The following is a 13,860-nucleotide window of genomic DNA, read 5'->3' as shown; positions in this document are numbered from 1 at the left end:
TTTAAACACTTGCAGTAATTTATTTACTGACCTGCTCCTCAGTTATTTGAAGGTTCACAGAAAGCACTTCATGCTTCGGTATGTCTGCACTTGTGGCTACTTCAACATACCAGTTTACATTAGCTGCATTTCTTCATAGGTGAAAGCATGCAGGTTTCTAAAGCTCTGCCTTTCCTCTACCAGCTTATCATCGACTAAAAGACAGAAAGATCAAATCTGGCACTATTTCAGTTTCATTTATGAGCGTGTATGTGTCATGAACCAGTTTCCTGGATATCTTCAGTATCCAAACCGCAAAAACCATCCTGAGGAAAAAAAGCCTTTATATGTTGTATATTGCAAGATTGTTTTTTTTTTTAAATACATTTTCCAGTGATGCTGGCTCATGCAAAGGAGACTTATCTCAGATGAGATGCATGATGGATATGTCCTGCCAGCTCATCTTTCAGGAATGCTGGAGATGCCTGTGGTGAAGAAGACATTATGCAGATGCTCTTTGAATACATCAAGTTGAAATTTATACAGGAGTGTGCTGTTCTGCAAGGCCAACGCTGGATTAAGGTTCAAAAAAGGCACGATCAAAACACTAACTAAGGCGGCAATTTCCGTTTTTTTTGTGGTAAAATGTATAAAAAGCATATAATTTAAAAACTTTCATGCTCATATGAAGGTCCTCCATTCACAAGCATTGTGTATTGACAACTTAACATTGTGTTAACAGTACAATGTGTTTTTTTTTTTTAATTAAATTTTATTTAATTAAATATTTTATGTGGAATACTAGCTACGAGGTCCATTACTATTCATCTTTGACCATTTGTCTGTTACCTTAATCTATTTATAGCATGCAGCTAGCTATGTCGAAACAATACAACCAAGTTTTTCTTCAAATACAGCAGTAAGCCTACCGATACCCCTGACTCTGTGCCTGATGAAACAGTCCCATACTCCAGAAACCAAGAGCCTGCTTTAAACTCAAGTGGCAGAAAAAATTCACATGGCTTAAATATGAAACTGTCGATGGAGTGGACAAAAGGTTTTGCTCCCTTTGTGCTAGGTCTGGAAGGAAAAATGGCTTCACATGTGGATCAAACAACACGAGAGCATCAGCTACATTCCATGCCATGTACAGTACGTATTTCTTAAACAGGCTACAGATGTTACAGGCAACAGATGTTTCATAATCGGCTACATTTTAGCTGTATGATGTTAATATAAATGTTGATTTTCTAAGTTATTACTGTTTATTAAATGGTCAAATTATTTTGAGGTTTGAGATCACTGGCATTCTTTCATCAAACTGGGTGTAGATATATTATATTTGCGTTTTAAACTCTTTTTGAAACATGACCAGTAAGTGTCAGATTTGCTTGATAAAATAAATTCTTTCCAGACACCAGACTGGCAAGAAGAAATTCTAGCAGAATGCCTGAACTAAAGCCTATTGATTTCATTAAACAATAACCAAAATGATAGCTAGGCATATTATATTAAACTATGTGTACTAGCATTTTTGGGCAAACTACCTCAAATGGACATGCATTGTTCAATCCTTCACTATACTGTATCTTCCAAAACATCTGAATAATTTAAAAGCAACATTTACTACAAGCACCCCTGATGAGCTTTGTTTCTCTTTAAATATGTTCAGCTGTCGTTGTGATTGTTGTTATGATCTGTGTCTCAAATCCAAAACTATGACCCTTCAATAACTTCAAAGGTGAGATCAAATTAATTCCCCTACTGTAACCGGAAACCTGGGTAGTGCTCAAAATTAGTCTAGAGCAGTAGATACGTATTTGAGTTTTTGAGAAACAAAACAGAAGTGTGTGAGTTTGCACAAGGGGCCATGACCTCAGATTTGATTTAGTACAGCTACTGTACTAAATACCTAGGTTGCTTTAGTGGAAGGAGGTAGCTACCAAGCAGGGGAAGCTAATTATGTTATGTTAGCTGTTATTGGCTGCCTACATTCCACTTTACACACAAGTCAAAATCTTATATTTAAAAATAACGAATACTTAATTTGTCCTGTGGCTTCTGCTCTGCTGATTAGTTGCTCTAGTAAATACCTAGCATGTTAACTACCCAGCAGAGAAAGCTAATTAAGTTATGTTAGCTGTACTGTATATATACTGTAGGAGTACTGGCTATAAAAATGTAGTGAGTAAAATGTAAAAATGTATTATTTATTAAGGGCAAAGAAACTATATTGCATATAGGTTTCAGTTTACTGAATCAGCTGTTGGATTCTTATTGGTTGACACAATTAGGGCAGTAAACTAAAGAAATTAATGCATCCATGCATAAAGCATGCTAAAAGGGAAATACAATACTCATCTCAAACTGCTAGCTTGTGTGGTGAATGTTAAAATCAAACTTTCCACAAGTCTTTTTTTTAGCAAACTAAAAACATACATATTTAGCTCACTGCATGCTGCTAACAATATAATTATGATGTGTGCCATTCCTCACAAAGTTTGCGTGCCTTCTGCAGCCGTGAGCAGTAAATCTTCAGTAAAATAAAAGAGAGCCAGTGCAGATTTTCCTCCAGGGAGAAACAGAACTAAAACAATCAGCATTCAACCAACCAAGGACAGCAAGCAGTTTGTCAAAAACCTGTCGACAGGCTGCTCTTTAATGTTGACATTTATTGCACACACATCTCCTGCTTTGACCTGATGTACACCAGAGAGCTAGAGAATTTTTATAATTTTTAATCTTTATGAAAAACACAAAAACCCAGGCAAGACAGAAATTGTAAAAAGGCTAGCAGAAATAGAATGGACAAGGTTTATATGCCTCACTGAATTGATAGAACTGGACTGCATTACCCATGAGTCCCTGCATGTCAGATAACCAGTCTCACTAGCACCCACACCTGTTCTGGGTTTCCTCATGATCATCATCCCTACTTAGTTCCTGTGAAGCTCTTATCATAATACTTAGTATTATATATAATAATAATGTAATAAATGTAAAATGTAATAATTATAATAATAAAAATGTATGTATATACAAATATATATATATATACATTGATTTCAAGGTTTGATGGCAAGCTGTTAGGTGTAGAACATCAATTTCATGAAGTCAATAACTACATATACTTTAGGACTAATATTATATCAGATATAAATAAAAACTACACTGGTTTCCTCAGACGAAATGATGACTTCAGTTCCAACACATTTTAAACGCAAATAACATGTTAACATATATTTACTAAGGCTGCCTTGTTTTATGATATGAGGAAAAATGTTCCGCTATCAAACTGCTTTTTAACAGATTGGGAAAGGACTTATTTAAATCCCAGACCTTCCCTGCATGATATTCTTGGCACAAGTTTCCCGAAGCCTGCCAGTGTTCACATGCCTCCAGTAAATCAGCTGTAAAATCGAAAGCACCGTAACAGATTTTTATCCCCTATGTGTTCTGTGAGAAAAAAGAACCAAAATACTCGGGCCAAACGGCGACAGCATCCTGGAGGATTTCTGTGCCAGGGATCAAGGACCAGTGTCAAAGCCAGCATCAGAACACAGACCAATTAAAAAATGGTGTGAAAATATATACATTTATTCACATGAGATAACTGAAGAAATTATAGTCCAAGCTTAATTTCTTTTTCAAAAAAAAAAAAATTAAAAGAAAAAAAAAGAAAAAAAAAAGGTTTAGGCTAAAGCACCAGATCTCTAATTTAATAGAACTGGAAAAGCATTAAAGTAGTTGAAGCTGCAGGTTTCTGTAGACAGTAAAATAACAGAACCTGTTGGAATGTGTTGATGGATTCGAACAAAATCGAGCACAGGAGACCACCGTGACTACAAAAAGGAATGAGGTAAAGGCCAAATTAAAACCATTCAGGCTGACTTTTGAGGTGGGGGGAATGCTCTGGTAAGCTAAAGACATTTTGAAGGATTGACAGCTCTGGCTTTTAAAGCAGGCCAGAATTTAACATAGAGAGAAATAAACTTAAAAAGACTTAAGGAGACTTAAAAAGCGAGCAGGGGAGTTAGGCTCCAAGTAATGTTTCTATGTGCGCCAGAAATTTCCCAACATGACCTAGGGAATTAAGAAGGCCACCCTGGGATGGTTTCAGCATGTAGTTTTTGTTTCTCATCTGATTTGGAACACAATGTCTGAGACCTCATCCTCTACATGTCTTTCCGTTATGTAACGCACACAGGCGAACTGTTTCTAAGGTAATGGTATAAATGTGTAAACTGGTTCTATTTATTACATTAATGCAAAGGTTCCAAAGGGTGAACCGGAAATTGAGCTTCCCTAAGTGAAATCTGCAGGGGTTCAGTTATAAGACACAACAACCCAGTCTCACGGCAGTTCGTGACATAGTCACGAAATTTAATCTATTGATTCGTGTTCCTGGACACGAATTTCCCTTTATTCGTGTCACTCAGCACGACTTTCGATCTAATGCATTTCAATAGGAAGCATCTTTCATGTCTGCACCACGTTTTTCTTTCTGCCACTTGGAAGCATTGTTTTTGCTCATTTGTTCATTTTTAAACTTTAAGCACTACATTACTCAACATTTAACCAGGAGATTTTATCCTTCTTTTTATTGCTTTATATTCTGTAGGGTACTAACCATTGTGCTATGGTTTCTTTTCTGAGAAAAGCCGTTTTTCCTTCTATTTGGTGTGTCAAATCAGACAGTAAACTAAATACTACAGTACCCATGAGCCTTATCTACTTTTACTATGTTGAAGACGCCAGCTAAAACTGCCTGATGACCCACTCCCAATTCTCTTTTAATGATATCCTCATCTTTCTTTCAACACATAAACACGAAAGTGTGCTTGATAATTCAACAATACGATGTCATGACCATCCATTTTATTTGATTCTCCTGATTTCTGCAGGCCAAGAATTGTCCTTCATTGCGCTCAAACCACTCTCACTCTCACTCATTTTCTACCGCTTATCCGAACTACCTCGGGTCACGGGGAGCCTATCTCAGGCGTCATCGGGCATCAAGGCAGGATACACCCTGGACGGAGTGCCAACCCATCGCAGGGCACACACACACTCTCATTCACCCACATGCAAACGTGCTAAAAACTAAGCCACCGTGCCCCCCGCGCTCAAACCACTTCACAGGTATTGTTACTTGAATGTAATGATCAAATTTGAACATTTAGAATACACGAAACCCTGAAAGCCTTCCAATGAAAAATCCATCATTCTTTGACATCAACCCTGGAATTGCTTTAGCTCTGATACATGGGTCCATATTCATATACAGGCCACATCACCTGATAAATATAATGTGTTCTGTTTCTTCAGCACATCTCAAACAAAAACCTTAACAAATTCCAGAAGAATACAATGCTGTTTTGGCATTTAAACAAAACCCATTTCAACCCTTTCCTCCACTGTTGTAACAGGCCCTTTTTACCTTTAATTTGTCTGTCACCATTTTGTAAACTAGAATATCCTGCAGCAATGCTTTTTCAAACCTGGTTGGCAAAAATGAGCTCCCTTAATGACTTTTGGCCACAGTATACTCATTTATCTGCCACTTAAAAGGGCACTGTTCAGACAGGTTATTGGTGTACGGTGCCAAGCAATTGCATGTATTCACATTAGTCATATAAACACCGGTTTAAAAAAATAAATTACATATTTCAGTTGAGGACAATTCTGGCAAAGATCTTGGTGCTTTCACATAAGCGATGTTTACCATGTTTGATTAAAACCCTAGATGTGTTTGTTTTTTGGCAGATGAGAGGACCGCAATCACACTCGGGTGCACACAAAACAACCGGTCCAAGAGCATCCTCCGATCAAACCTGAGTGAGGTACAGCTGCAGAGAAAAAGTGATTTGGATATGAATCCACCCAATTGTGGGAGCTGAACCAAACATGTGCTTTTTTTATTATTTTGTGTGTGCAAGCTGCTCAACTGACTTGTAGACTAACAAACGAAATGAGAAAATAAATGCTGGACACAATATTCAAACTACGTATTTATATGTATAATTAACTGTAATTATTGAGTTCAGAGTTCTAGACTAACTATGATCAAGACTATGTAATGATTTGCTTACATTTTTCTATCACCTTTTTTCTAACCAATGAATGAAAAAGGACATTTTCAGCTTGCCCCTCACAGTCTGAAACTAATCAAGGAATCAAGTCAAATTATCATGCAGAATCAATCACCACAAACATAAATACAAAATATGGCTAGGTAAATATGTGGAAGTCTATGTACAGTGAAGGGAAATGTTACTGTTACAGCCTACCAGCATTATAGACAATTCTGGGTTCTGATCTTTGTGGCATCAGTTTGAGAAAGTGACATATATAGATGTGTGCATACATACTTTTGCCCATATATAGCAAGGCATTTTTAAGAATAGTTTGATTTGCACATTATTTGCATGCATAGGCATCATAATGATTTAATTAGTGATAAAGCCATTATGTGAACCACCAGCTAATTGTTTTCAAGTGCATCACATTAAAAAACTGCCTCATGGCAAAATGCTTGATACATTCAGCTTGATGAAAATATATCCCAAGACATTCCAAGTTTATATGGGAACAGTGTGGAGGCTGTTATTCGTTCTTAAAAGTCACAGAAGCTGCGAGTCTACACATGATAGGATCTCCATCTTAGAAGGTACAGTATGTTCAGTACTCTGCCAGAATGAAGTTGTTGCCCTTGTCTGAACCGCCTATCCAGAAAGAAGAACCCCGGGCACTGATCCATGCAAGGTAATTCCATGAGAGAAGTGTTTCAAAATGCGTATGTCAGTGCAAAGTGTACTTCCATGCTCCCAACTCCAATATCCAAACTCTGTTATTCTGTACTCTGTCAAGCTGTGTGTGTACTCCTGCTGCCAGATGTAATTCCGGTGCCAGATCCTGACACAGTTCTACTGATGGGGCTCCACTCACTGTCCAATCTGCCCGAATCATCCTGATGCTCTAATGCACTTGGGGTTTACACCCTTCAGTGTTTAATATTTCATGGATATCTGCTGTAATCATAAAGACTGCCCTTTTGCTCATCCGACTACTCTGCTCATTCCGTACGTCCTTGCAATGCATGTAGGTTTAATATTCGTCTTTATTCTTATAAAACCTGAGCAACCATAATCTCCCCACCTGGCCAGGATACCCTTTTCTTAAGTGCAAATCGACAAAATTAGAAACCATATCAAAACTGGTCCTCTTCTATTCTTCTACAAGGTGAGACATGGCCATATGTGCCATTCGCTCTGATCCCCCAATGCTTAATGGCCCAACAGAGTGCTTTTATTACCGCTCGCCCTTTTTTATTAGAGAAGTGATTGGTCTCTAATGGAAACAGTATCCACCTCTCAAGCTTGGCAAGACAGTGATTTACACCCCCTGGCACTGGGTGTAGCTTTTTTGTAGACAGCATGAGTAGAATCCAGGTGGGGGGAGTATTTACAGTAGTCACGGTATAGACAGAAGCAAAATGACAGCCATTACATTACTTTTTTCAGTCACTTGATTTTGTCCACTATAAAATAAAATTATAGCTGACTCACGTGAGTTATAGCTACCATATGCTTCGGTTATATCAGAAGAGAGATCATTAAGTGTAATGCATGAATTCACAAATTTGATCCTGTGTTTTACTGTATATATATGCATATCTGTTGAAGAGTAATATATTACAAATCTGCCTTGAAATATTCTGATTAAATATAAAATACATTTTTGAGGAAAAATCTATTGTATACAATTTTCTCATTATTCCAAATGTATCATTACTTTGATCTCGGTTGTTAGCTAACCCTACATCCATGCTAGCATGTGGCAAGCTGGATTTGGTGTTTTTAGTTCATGTCTGGTTTGTGTTTTTGCTTTTTTAGTAGCTATTAATTTTTCTTTATGTTACATCAAATTGCTTATCTATACAAGTAATAAGAGAATATCAAACAGTACAATGGCACTAATTACAGGTAGGAACATGCAGTTGTGACTGGAGAACTGTGATTGGAGAAATCCTGGTGTGCATAGAAAATGCCATGTTGCTTCGTTGCTTACGACTATGAACCTAGGATAATTGAGCTAATAAAGATATAGGCATGAAAACTAGCAGTTGATTTCAATACTTGTTAGCTAAATTAGTCTAGTAGCTCTGGTGCAAAACTAAGGAAACAAACTTCAGACACATCTAATCATGTGCTGGCTGATCAACTATATTTGTGTGAAACCTGTGTGCAGATGAATTATTATGAATTTTTGTCTCAGATATAGGATTAAATAGCCAGAGGTAAACGAGTGCAGTGTAAAGACTTGTACACACATAAGCTCTTTTTGAATGTGCAGTGGAAAAAATATCTAGCCTGGGAGTGCACAATGTCAGTGAAGCCTCGATATATTCAAAGATGTGGAAAGGCATGTTTTCAGTCATAGCAGGAATTTGACTTTGGACCACCTTCAAAGCTCCTGACCAATAGAAGTAAATCCAACCCGATGAGAAGGCCCAACCAGTAATGAATGAATTAAAGAGTGGATAAAAACTGTTGTTTTCTTTTCTTTTCAGCAGAAAGTTCGGGATGTCAGCACCCCAATGATGTGCCAAAGAAAAATGTGAGCTTAAAAGGGCATACAAACCACATACATTAACTGTTTTTTAAATCACCTTTGAGGACAGCATTATGTTCAACTGTCCTTGATGAAGATGTGATCCAGTTGGACAGGGCCAAGTATGTATCTGGAAACAATTCAGGATATATCATGACAAACTGTGTAATACGAAAAGAATTAGAAAATACTTCAATGTGAGAAAGCAACTAATGTATTGTGCAAAGGCCTATAACCCATTTTGTCACATGATATGTCTCAAAAATTACAATCATTCTTCACTAAGAACATTTTCACAGACTCTAATGCTTTAGTCTGATACTACCCTTGTTTGTGGGTGGGGCTATACTCAGAAAAATTATTAGCTATGCAGGTCATCATAAGATGCACATTTTTTTGCACTGTTCTCAGTGCAAGCACTTTCCACAAAGACAAGCTTGCCTTATGAATGTCTGGTTTTATATATCCATTATAACAATCTCCATACCATCACAAATGGTAACAGGAAGTAATGTAAGAAGTTCTTATTACATGGTTCAAGTTCTTATTACTTGGTATGCAGTAATAACTACATAGCTACACAAGGAGCCATCCACAGCTTCCACACCTGATGCAGACTGCACCACAACCTGCTTCACGACCTGGTTGAGCCCCAGACCACCATTTCAACAGAACAGAGATGTTCTCACAGGCTCAAAAGCTGCTTTCACCAAATTTAAGGGACAATGGAAAAATAAATTGTGTCAAAACGATGTTATATAGATCCAAGAAAGACAACAGAGTTGTTCACAGACAACAGGACTCAAATGCTCAATGCATGGTGTTGCCAAACTAATGATCATCTCAGTCTGCTTCTCATCAGTTTCATCTATTTTCCCATAGATAGACTCCACTGTGTCTCGGTGACACAATTCACATGATCTCTGTGTGAAATTTGTATTCCAATTTGAGGAGAACTTAAGAACATACAGATGTCCACACAAGCTGTAACTGGAGCTCACAACCAAACCACAGACCCTGCAAGACCCGGAGGCACCAACACTATTATAAATAGACATGACAATGTGGAACTCTGGATGTACCCTTGAGAGGAATCAGACTTAGAAGTATACTCATCCTCTTCTGGATGATGCAAAAGAAGACCAAATAAATAAGTAGAGAAACATAAAAACTACAGATGCTTCCAGAAGCTGCAGTTAAGCATTTAACACCCTACCTTGCTCTTTGGCACAGATGAGGTTATGAATAATGATTTGAGGGAAAAAAATATCTGAATGTTTGAAAGTTTGTTCATAGTTGGGTCATGCATGGCAGGGGCTTAATAATAAAGACAAAAATGTTCTATCATTATAATAATGACCCATTTATTTTGTTAGAGTACAGAACCCCTTTCTCGGGAACACCCTACTTGACGACATGGACAAGTCCTGTAATAATTTTCCTGTAATAAAGTCATAATTTTCCAGAGACTTCAGAACAGTCAGAATGTTGATGTACACACTACCATCAACCATCTTGGACTCCATACATCTACACTCAGTGGTTTAACTTGACATCAACAATCCTGGGTATCAGCTGCTTCCCAGAGTTGTGTCTGTCTTACCTACATCCAAGAAATATCGTACCATCTGAATTCTGCCATTATTGATTTCTTTTGTCTTTTTTGTATGTTTTGGATTGTACCATGAAATGTACCTTCTTTAATAAAACACTTGAAACCTGAGTCTAAGAATTATTTGTGTCTTGTAAATTATATTCTAGTGATAGGGTAAATAAGGGTGGTTTACCCTGCTGTGTACAGTAGGTATAAACACAGCATTTTAAATCCTCTAGGGCCTCACACAAAGATACACAAATGTCTTAGTTTTATACAAGAATCAAACTGAATCCAGTGACTTGGGCCTTACTCTTGGGGCAAAAGAAACGTTGTTCCCTACTGTGTACTGTCCTATAATGCAACACAGCTTTTTGCAGGCCACAACACCACCTGCAAAATTTGATCAGCCTTCAAAGGCTGTATCGACACGGGTGATCTCGGCTCCGGCTGGACCTTCGATTTGCATGAAAAACTGTTGGCAGCAATACAAGGATAACATACAAGAGGCCTAATGTTCAGTCAATATCCAAAAGGTCATATATTTAGTAAACACACAAAAGGTCTGTGTGAACTGGGGAGCGAGTTGGTCTGGATGTTTAAGTAGAGAAATCATAATACACACGAGATGTAAAATTTGCTTACATAAAATATGATATTTATAACAAATTATTACTTGTGTGGACACTTTATCTTATCACGATGTCTGGCTTTCAGGAAGACATGGTGGAGTTCACAAATTACATGATGAAACTAATTCCCAAAAGCCAAGGATTTTTTTAAATGATAGTTTATAGTATATATTCTCTGGTTCTTACCAATGAAAAAAAAGTAAAAGAAATAACTATTGATATTTTCAAACATTGTGATAATATTGTGAACTGAAAAGTATCATCTTCTGAATATGCAATGCTAACACATGCCTCATTGTTTAATTTTATATTAAAAGCAATTGACAAAGCTCTCTGTTTACCAGTCTATCTAGGTCTCCATCCTCACCTATGGTAACATCGAAACATCATGAGGTTCCTTCACAGGCTTACTTGGTTTATTCTCTGTGAAAGGGTGAGGAGATTGGCAATTCAGGATAGCCTTGGAATTGGACTGTTTCTTCAAATTAAGAGGAGCCAGTTGAGGTGGTATCAATTGACCATGAAACAGACCCAGAAAACAACTAGAGATCTCATATCTCTCAGTTGCCTTAGGAACATCTGTGGATTACCCAGGAATATGTGGCTGAAAATAAAAAATGTCTGGACTGATGTTCTCAGCCTGTTGCCACCACCATGACCCCCCACCAGGAACAGTGGAATACAAATGAATGAATAAATGAACCAAAAACATTGAATTAGTCAAACCCCTTTAATTTAACTAAACATTTTTATAATTTCAAGTGACTTCCTTTTGAATGGTATAGATTCACATGCCACGTATAATTTATATTCCGTGAGGGTGTACGTATATGTATGTGTGCAAGAAACATGAAAACACTTGAACAGTAGCTTTACTGATGGGTGCAGAGAAGAAACAATAGGGAGCAGATGTTAGGAATCTGGGGCACTGGAGAAAATGCGGAGCACTTTTCGGAACAGCGGCTGGCTCAAGGCCAGGAGCATGCTGGGATATGCATGAAGTTGGACCAGACCAAAGTTACAAAGCCCGGACAAAAGGTTTAAGAAACTTCATGTACTTTATGTTCAATAAGAATTCTCATGAATGCCAAATAAGCCTAATTGTGGTTTAAAAGAGATACATGTTTGCACCAGTTTTCATATTTCTTATTTTTTTTCTTTGTTTTTTAAAATTGCAGACAGACATGACATTGCAAATATAATTACAGGAATAGCCACCCGTGAATACAGGCTTTGTAGTGCATCTTGAGTTGACTCCTAATGTGATTCTTCAAGAAACAAAGAGCTGTTCAAGAGAAAGAGCAGAAACTATTGCCTATAATGTGCTTTTTTAAGCTGATACTGAGGATGCACTGATCTGCACAGTCTCAAGGTTTACCAGACCAGCAGCTAATTATTAATCTATTCAAGGGCTGTGTCTGGTGTGTCAGACTGAATCTTGAAACTCTGCAGGATAATGGATACCTAAGATTTTTTTTAAAACTGGTGCCTGTAGCTTTGTCCATCAAACTGCAAATCTCTATCTTTCTTTTTATCACACTCCTAAATCCACATATAGAACTTCATAATGTGAAGTTTTCATAATACAAGTAATATTTTCACATAATCTTGGGTTCTGCTTGCTGCTTTATGACCTCACAGGACCAAAAGCTGGTTCTCTTTAAAATCAAGATTTACGATTGGGAGCATAATACAGATGGACAGGCAACTGGAATAAATTTGTATTCCTCTTCCTCTCTGAAAAAGTTGCCATATGCTTGGCCTAATTTCAGGTTCTTTAGATATCTTTGGGTAACAATTCTCAGTTTGAACAATAATCTCTTTGTTAATCTTGTCTAGTAATTTGAATACAGTTTGGAGCTCACAGCTCCAGGGTCCTGGGTTTGTTCTTATGCTAGGGTTAAAGACGGTGCCAAGTTTTGCCAGGTTATCCTTATATTTGTGTGGGTTTCCTTCCTCCAACCTCCCAAATGAATACCAGTATGTGGACTGGCTACACTAAATTGCACCAAGGTGTGCGTGTGTTGTGCCCAAAAATGGACTGGCTTCAGAATTAGCCAATGCTAACAGTATACACTCCAGATCCATCACAACCTTAAGCACCTTTGATTTATTTATTTGGCTGACATATTTATCCAAACCTAGCACCACTTCCACCAACATTGTTTACAGTAATGTTAGCAAACTGCTAATTTTTTTAGAGAACACGTGCTGATGTAAAGCAATGTGATTATGTTTATCTTGCTAAACTGTCATAATTAAGAGTATCCTTGAGCTAAACCAAACTCTGTTGCAAGTTCTTGGCTCAACTTCAGCTAAACCACAACTTGGTAAACCAAATCAGTCATCAGTAGGCCTGGACAAAATGCTTCATTCGTGCTTCATGCTCAGGGAGTACATTAAAAACAATAATACTTACTAAATGAGACTGTGGTTCTTTGTAAGCGGCAAGCCGAAAATGTTCCCCCTAAGTTGTTTACAATGTCTCTAAAGGTCTTTATATATATATAAGGTTATCTAAAGGTTTTATATATATATATATATGTATATATATATATATATATATATATATATATATATATATATATATAGAGAGAGAGAGAGAGAGAGAGAGAGAGAGAGAGAGAGAGAAAGACTAGGATGTGTTAAAAAAAACAGCATGTTTCTTGTAATTTTTATTAGTGGTTTAATATCCTCTTTAGATTGCGCCTCAATATTTTTCTTACTCCTGCGAGATTAAGGATTGTTGAAATGTCTTTCCTGTGACCACACTGAAAAGCTTAAATCAGTAGCATTAATAGAGCTGCTTTTTGTTATATGCCCCCCACCCCTGCCCACAAGAGCCAGGCCTAGAATCTCACCCTTATACTTGAATTTTATACTACCATCTCATATGAGCTCATGCAGTATGCCAGACTGAAGTTTTTCCTAGATATCACTTCAGCAAAAAGTGTAGGAGAATGACAGGTCTTGGTGATAAGTTCATATTACCCCCACTAGTGGCTAAAAGACTCAGGAATGAGCTTGAGGTTGAAACCAGTA

Source organism: Tachysurus vachellii, chromosome 12 (genome assembly GCF_030014155.1).
Source record: "Tachysurus vachellii isolate PV-2020 chromosome 12, HZAU_Pvac_v1, whole genome shotgun sequence".
Taxonomy (NCBI): domain Eukaryota; kingdom Metazoa; phylum Chordata; class Actinopteri; order Siluriformes; family Bagridae; genus Tachysurus; species Tachysurus vachellii.
This window is presented reverse-complemented; position numbering follows the sequence as displayed.